This window comes from Miscanthus floridulus, chromosome 8 (genome assembly GCF_019320115.1).
Source record: "Miscanthus floridulus cultivar M001 chromosome 8, ASM1932011v1, whole genome shotgun sequence".
Classification (NCBI taxonomy): Eukaryota; Viridiplantae; Streptophyta; class Magnoliopsida; order Poales; family Poaceae; genus Miscanthus; species Miscanthus floridulus.
In genome coordinates, this window is record NC_089587.1 from 7,114,161 (window position 1) to 7,122,597 (window position 8,437).

At 44.2% G+C, this 8,437-nt stretch overlaps 1 long non-coding RNA gene and 1 pseudogene across 1 annotated transcript; both read left to right on the forward strand.

Moving 5' to 3' along the window:
• Window positions 1–2: 2 nt before the first annotated feature.
• Window positions 3–1,591, forward strand: LOC136475602 (uncharacterized). The gene is made up of 3 exons (XR_010763223.1): window positions 3–103; window positions 258–721; window positions 1,053–1,591. It is a non-coding gene; the product is annotated as an uncharacterized lncRNA (long non-coding RNA).
• Window positions 1,592–5,174: 3,583 nt separating this feature from the next.
• Window positions 5,175–6,295, forward strand: LOC136468495 (cyclin-dependent protein kinase inhibitor SMR6-like; annotated as a pseudogene).
• Window positions 6,296–8,437: the final 2,142 nt, after the last annotated feature.

Consider the following 8,437-nt stretch of genomic DNA (forward strand, 5'->3'; position numbering starts at 1 on the left):
ATGTTTCTGCAGCCTGGAGGAAGTTTACCTGGATCAAATCAAGTGAAAGGCAGGACAGCATGAAAGTAACCTGGCCAATGTTCCTGTTAAACATGCATTCAAGGTTGCTTTCACTTTAACAAACATGGTTTCTTTCAAATTCATCTACCAATATGTTATGTGCCATTCTTTCTACACCCTTAGTCCTGAATCTTAAATGAACTGACTGCTGCGGTTTATGACCAAGAGCTCCTAACCCAGTCTAACTTTTTGTTCAGCCCATTGTTTCAGAGCTATGGCGCTGAGGTTGCTCCCAGTGGACTGATCTCTGAAGTCACTGAAGCACAGGGATGGAGAAAGGGGGTAAGAATGCAAGCCCCAGAATACTGAATCGAGTCTAGTGGCTGCAGGGGACGGTGGCCCGCAGCAAAAGACCTCCACATGTTCAACCGCCCTGGACAAGGAAAATACCTAGTTGGCCAACCCAAGGGCCACGCTGGATCCACCTCACGCAGTCCAAGTTCTTGCGGCAGAAAAGAAGTCCAGCCGTCAGTGCTGATCCTCACCTGCTACTGATTATCAAAACTTGAGGCAGGTAATGTTATTGTTATCCTAGCATATAGCTGCACCGAAAGAAGGGATGTCATGGCGCCATTGGAGGATGACATGCCTGCTTTGCAAATCCTCATCAGCAAAGCTTCCAGCCGCCCCGGGGTGCCGCTGTCAAGCCTGACTCAGCATGGTACGTAGATTCTATCATCTCTTGGAAAACCTCCTGTCAGAGGTTGATGTTTTGGTTCGGGAACTGCTTGCTTTCGGTCCTATGTAAATCGTCAATTGTGGTCCCACAAGAGCAATAAGCACACACAGGGTCAATGATTTTATATTTGAATCAACACAAACCTTTTTCTCTAGACGCCGTAACCATTCAGTAATTCTGGTTTTCATGTCACCACAAATTCTGATCTGACACTCTGTCCACACACAGTTTCCATTTTTGTGAATGACATATTCGACATGCCAAAATCTCAAGATTCTTCACTCGTGAGTCATGACGTCATCTGATGCTGCAGGAAAGGATGAAAGTAATTCAGAAGGAAAAGAAAAGGCAGAGGAGGACATCTCACTTCTAAAAAGCAGAGGAGGGGTGCCTTCCTCAAAAAAAAAGCAGAGGAGGGGGTGCCCAGTTATCTGTGGATGAAGGCAACAGCAGCGGCGAACGGAAACGAACACCAGCATCGGCACTGGCCATGCTAAAGCCGTATTGTCATTTTATGCCGCCAAAGTCATAACCACCTACGGATTTCTGAATTGATTTCGTCATCCGATATATACATGGCCTGTCAATTCGAGCAATTTGTGCCAGCCCGGGAATATTTGAGGACGATGTGTGCCGGACAAACAAAAAGGAGAGATATACTAAAGTCATACGTCACATAAAGTGTAGTCTAGTATATTTGAGATGAGGAGATCGAGCATCTTCGACCATTGCCAGCTCCATCGTGGATGCTGGATGGATGCAAATGCAGCGACATTTTTGTATCCTGCGTGTCACCTCAGGTTGAGGCGTGCCTCAGAGGCCACACGTGAAATACGGAAATGAAATGTAGGAATTTCGTATGGATGAAATTCATTAGTGTACGGCTAGAACCTTTTCTGATTATTTCTACAAGGATCCATATGTGTAAACTTGTGGTTTGCAAGTAGTCTTGACAGTTGCTGCTACAGCTTTTGCACAATGTCAGGATGTGTTTGCTCCGTGGAGTGGATGTGGAGCAGGACTCAAACCAAAAGGCTGGTACTGCCGTGTACGCGTCTAACTCCTAGCCCCTACCCCCAGCTCGAGCAGCATGAAAATTGGATGGGCTGCCAGTGCGATGATGTTGATGCTAGCGTTTGGCTCATCTAGGGCATAGAAGAAACTGGCATGCAACGCAATTACTAATGAATAGTTCATTGATGCATTGGTTTGTCCTGCGTTCTTGTCTAGATCCGTGGAGTTGAAGCCTCAAATTGCATAAACTAGAGACCTTAAACAGGATGACCAGATAACCTGAGGACAGTACTCGGCAAGGTCGGCCTACGGCATCCATTTTGCTGTGTCACATCCTTTCTAATTTCCCTACACTTACCTGGAACGCCTGGGCACCGCCAAGGTGCAAATTCTTCTTGTGGTTCCTCCTTCAGGCCAGACTTTGGACAGCAACATGACTTGCAGGAGCGGGGATGGGAAAATAATTATTTCGGTGCTTTATGTGAAAGGAACTTGAAAACCTCTACCTAGCTATTCGTGAAGTGCCCATTCACCCGTCTGGTATGGAGCCAAGTGGCAGCATGGAGTGGCTACCGAAATCTGTGGCCAAACGAACAGGCTGTAGGTAACTGAATGTGAAGATTGGTTCTTGGCCTTGACCAAAGAAGGCACCAAAGCGGCACACACCTTGGCCATCCTCACTCTGTGGTGCATCTAGAAGCAACGATAGTGATCTTCAAATATTCCAGACGCACGGCCTAGGAAGCGTCCATGGAAATTAAGAATGTCTGCTCTCTTTGGTCCATGGGTGGAGGGGAATTTCTCGAGCCCCTTTTAGTTGATTATTTGTTCTATGAGTAATTAGCTTACAACTCTAAAACCACTACAACGGCCTGTTTTACGTGGTAGCGCCTCTCGCGGGGGTTCCCTAACCTCTGTAAACTCTTCCTTCTTATTAATGTTATGCCAGGCAACCGAATCTTTCAAAAAAAAAAAGAGCCCTTAAACTTGCTACATACTTCTACTTTGCTATGTTTCACCTTTTTCATTATTAATTAGAGGGTGTTTGGATCCGATGACTAAAATTTAGGAGGTGTCACGTGAGGGTGTCGCATGGGGTGTTTGGATACTAATAAAAAAACAAATTACAGAATCTGTAGCACTACGTTGTCAAATCATGGACTAATTAGGCTTAAAAGATTCGTCTAATAAATTAGTCACAAGTTGTGCAATTAGTTTCGTAATTAGTCTATATTTAATATTACATGCATGTGTCTAAACATCCTATGGGACAGCGACTAAAGTTTAGGAGGAGAAACCAAACACGCCTTTAAAAAGAAAAAAAAAATATGTGTGCCTTAACTGCCTGGACTTCTACTTTACTATTCTACCCCTTTTGTCTTCTTCCTTTTCTTTGAGTATGCAGTAGATATGAGTATATGATTTGGAACTTGTAATCATCACTATAGAAAAGGCTAAGCTGTTTTTGTTTTCGCAGTGAACAGTGCATGGAGGCGATACTGTATTTTCGCCACTTGCCAGATCATTAGTCCACTCATCAGACATGCTAGCTGATCTCGATTGCAGATCACTAGACGAGGCATGCATGCTAGCAACTGGGCCCCGCCCAAACAGGCATCTAGCTAGGGTGGAGAGAGGGGCAAAGAGGAAGCCTTTCCGGTGAAAAGCCTGTGCACTTGCAGGCTAGTGGTCAAGTTGTTGGTCCAGGGAGCAACCAGCCAACCTTTGGAGGTGTTTGGAACGCTAGAATTTTTCGTGTTTTTGTTGTGAAATTAAATTGGCCTTGTTTAGTTTATTTCTTTAAAGTTTAGTCCCTATCGGATGTTTGATACATACACAGAGTATTAAATATAGACTAAAAAATAACTAATTGCACATATTGCAACTACTTTGTGAGACGAATTTTTAAGCCTAATTAGTCTATGATTTGACAATGTGGTGTTATCGTAAACATGTGCTAATGGCGGATTAATTATGCTTAATAAATTCGTCTCGTGGATTTCTGAGGACTTCTGTAATTTGTTTTATTATTACTATCCGAACACTGTCATATGACATCTAATATGACACTCCTAAACTTTAGCCCTTAAATTTAAACACCACTTGATTCTTGTGAAATTCATACGTGGTTCCTATAAAATTTCTACATTCCAAACGGACCCTTACAGTTTTTTTACCAGGACGATGAGATGGGAAATCGCAAAGCAGATGAAAGAACCTGGTTTTCCAGAGTGGATCCGGTGGGCCCACACTTTTCCAGCATGTGTTTGACATGTGGGCCCTGAGAATGGCATGTCTGCTTAAAGTTGACACACACAGCATACATGCAGAGGCTTAGGACCTGTTTGGCGGGGCTCCTCTCCGGCTCCGGCTCCGGCTCCTCCAGAGGAGCCCTGCCAAACGTTTTCTTGGAGGAGTCGTTTTTCAGTAAAAAACAGAGGAGCCGGAGCCGTTTTGGAGGAGCCACAATTTATGGCTCCTCCAAAACGGCTCCGGCTCCTCCGGAGGAGCCCCTCAGGAGGAGCCGTGCCAAACAGGTCCTTATTCAGAAAGCCACACTGAACACAGTCACTACTCACTAGCTCACTGGTACTGCTCTTATATATATAGAGAGAGAGATAAATATAAATAAATATCTCCCGTAAACAAAAGCAGCTGGAATGCCTTGTTCGCTTTATTTATTATTTATATTTCCATTTCATTAACACAGTCATTTCTGACAGAATGATTGGTGGATCTATCATAGACCTGGATTTGCAGATCAGGCAGGAACCATCTTCTTCTCCTCCTGAAAGAAAGAATGGGGGTGGCCTCTCGTGGTTGAGCTGTCCCTGCGCATGGAGCCTATGCGGGCCTCACCACGACAGTTAGGTATACAAGTGTCATGTTTGTTTGAGTTTATTTGGCTTATAAGACATGACTGAAAGTATTGTTGACTGTTTTGGTATGAGAGAAAAATACTATTCATTGGCTGATAAACCATGGCTTATAAGCCAAATACGACTAAACGAACAGGCCGAAGATCTTCCCTCTTCCCTTAGCTTTTTTTTTTCTTCTCTTTACCTGAGACCAGATTGGGTGCCTAGATTAAGAGATGGGAGCTATATTATAATGCAAAATGACAGAGCCAGAAGGTAGGTAGGTGCTATGCAACGGTGACATTGTGCCATATGCAGTGCAGCAGGATCGAGCTGGCTCCCATGTCGGTCTCAGTCCCAACAACACCAACAACGACAACAAAAGGGTTTTGTTTCTTTGGCTTCAAATGACAGGAAGGAATCAGAATTCAGAACTGGAAAGGCACTCATCATCATGGTTGAGTCAGTGAGGTCAAATATGAGAGTTCCTAACTTCCTTTCAGTGTGCTGGTTTGGTTGCCCGGTTGGTGAAGTGGTCATGTGTGCAGGCCTGCAGGGCATTCATGCCTGGTAAGCTAGGGCTGGGATAATCTCTGATTGCAATCTCTTCTTGTGTGATGGACAGGATAGTTGTCATCGGACATCATGCATTCATGCATGTAGGTGTGTCACTGTCAGGCTGTCAGCAACCACAGTCACACATGTCTTCCTGTTTAGAAGCTGGTACAGTCTACAGTGTGTGTGAGTACTAGTACTGATCTGACTGTGCCAAAAAGGAAGGGAAAAAAAATAGTGGTAGCACAAGTGAGATTTGCATTGGGCCGTGCTATTAGCAGCATCGTGAGCCTGGAACTGGCAGCCCATGAATAACGGCCCGTTTGTCATCAGTAATGTAATGACTTGGAAAGAATGATTGCCTCTGCAACTTTGCAAGTGTGTCCAATCTCCCTGCTCTTTCTTCCTTGCTTCATCATGCCTGCCTGCCTGAAATAATTTCCCTTTTTATATATGTATATATATTATATATACACACACACCACACACAAGAGTAAGAGTAACCCCTTGAGCTTTGTCAAAAGAAGGCAGCACAGAAAGCCTGAAGCCTCACTTATATAGCCTCCAGTAGCACCCTCTTTCTTCTGTGCACAAAGCTCTCACTCTCAACCCTCCTACACTCCATTTCAATTGCTTGCATTCTTGGTTCCCAGCTGCTGCTTAGATTAATTATCATCAGTCGTCAGTAGAGACGGGGGGAGCTGAAGAAGAAGCAGCAGCTGGTGCACAGTACGCGAGTGGAAGATCGTCACGGGCACCAGCACCAGCAGCACCAAGACGGCAGCAAGGTCTGGGTCCTGGGCCTATCCGGCGCCGGGATCGCCGCCCTGCCGCTGCAGCAGCTCAAGCCCGTCAAGACCCGCCGCCGACGGCACGCCGCCACCGCCACCACCGAGGAGGAGGGAGAGGAAGAGCCCGTGACGCCGAGAGGGGAAGGGTGGAGGATACCGACGGAGGCGGCGACGTGCCCACCCGCGCCCAAGAAGCCCAGGACGGCGGTGTCCATCATCAGAGGCACTGCCGCCGCCGCCGGTGCAACTACGACGGCGGCGAGGTGCTCGACGAGTTCTTCCGCGTCCCGGCGGATTTGGAGGCCGTCTTCGTCGCCCGCGCAGCCAAGGCGAACTAGCTAGCTGGACTGGGTACGTAGGAAGTACTGCCAGTGTGGCAGTGTGTGTATGTGATGCTTGAGCTCAAGTGATCCAAGCAGCAGGCTGGGCTCAAGCAAGTGTATGTGATGCAGATTGTAATGCATTGGCTGCTGGTGGTGAGTGAGAGTGATGATAGAGTGAGTGAGTGCAGTTGTACAAATTCTCTTCTAGTACATGTTAATGCAAGTCCTAATTCCGTGAAATCAAATTGTGTTAAAATGGAAGAATTGGTTGTTTGTTCATTCATTCTGGAGCTGTTATCTTTTTTTTTTTCTTTTTTGGTTTCTACAGATTTATTGGATGGCATTTGTCATAGATTCATCTCTTCCCTGCAGTTCCATTTGGAGGAGGGGAAGGGAGTGTAATTTCCTCCAGTGGAAAGTGGTGACGAAATGCATGCATGATTAAGGTGGCATGCAGTTTTAAGAGAACTAGAATTAGCAAAATGTTTCTTCCATTGGTTGGAGGAGCTGCTAGTTTCTTCCATTGTAAATAAAATGTATATATACATGTCTCTAAAATGTATGATTACACACTAACAGAGATTCACTCACATATTGTAAATGTCACTTTCTATATATGAAAAATTGCAACATTCGTTTAACAATAAATAATGTATATATGTCTGTGCATGATATATATAACATACTCCATGTAGTTAATTGTCGCCATGTGGCAACCTCTCTCTCCCGCCAAAATTTGAAATCCTAACAGGGAAATCTGATTAAATCCCCGGAAACATGCGAATCGCTTTGGAGTTTGATATAATCATGTAATCGGCAGTTGCTCCTCGCCAAAAGCCGTTTGCTTTCTCGAGCTTCGAGCTAGAAGAGAGAAAAGGGCTGTTTAAGTTAGGATCCCAACCTAAAGTACTCAATACTCTAAACAAGAACTTTGGCGACTTGTCACTCTTTATGCTGCATTTCACAGAGTTATCCACTCATACGTGTACTAAATGTTTATTTAACAACTAAAGGAGCATATATATAATAATATCTCTTTGTGCTTTCCTACTCCCTGACTTTTCCTTTTACCGTATGAATAATGAACAAGGTCTTTAGAGACTTCAGGCACACTAACACAACAATCCAATGTGCATGAGGATGTGATACTCGTACATACTTCTCTCGGTTCTAAATTAAAAAGTTATTTTGACTTTTTTAGATATATTTTTTTCTATGTATCTACTGGATGATATAACGTATGAGTAGATATATAGAAAAAACTATATACTTATAAAGGCAAAACGATATATACTTTGGAACGAAGGGAGTAGTTGTCGTCGGGTGGCAAACATGATTTCTTTTGTCACTATCTTGAAGACCAACGCACTCTCATGTAACCTAACTACCTAGCTAGTTTTTTCAGTAGGCCGGCCGGTATTTAATCGAATGTTCTAGCACTTTAAATATTCAGGTTCAGATACTGCTGGCTGCATGCACCACAGTTTGATCTGACGAACTAGGCAGATATACATAAAGTTGGCGATATAAAATCTGGATACTAGTATAACGGCTCCACTAGGGCTCAGTGGCCCCTTTTTCTTCCCTTGGATCCGTCCATGTCTGGGCCCCTACATTGCTCAGCAAAGCCACCGGCCTGGTAGTTGTAATGAAGGTCTCACCCTATATCTGATTTGACCTGCACAGTCAAGTTTTTTTTTTCCAGTGAAAAAGGCACTGTCAACTTTACTACATACACTACCAGATAGGCACTGAGTGAGTATGTAAGAACCAATTGCTAACTGTATGTCTTTTCCTGCATGCATTAGACAACCTACCTAGCTAAACCAAGAAGTGTTATTGCAAGCCAAATATATATAGAACAATAAGGAAAAAATGATGACTTGAGGAAAGTGCTACTCAAAATGCCTTTGGGAGAAGGCACACTAAAACAATAGGCTGATCTCTTAACCATCATGAAATAAAGCTAGGGCTACTTGATCCATATGCATTATTATGACCTTGGGTTGGGCATGTCTCCAAATGATGAAGGCTCCAGTTAATGGTACGTACGTTTATAAACATGGTTAGAGGCACTAGTTCCACTGAACCATGTCTGCCATTATAGGGGCCTACCTGCATGCATATAATCAATTGACTCATTGTGTTTAATTTTTT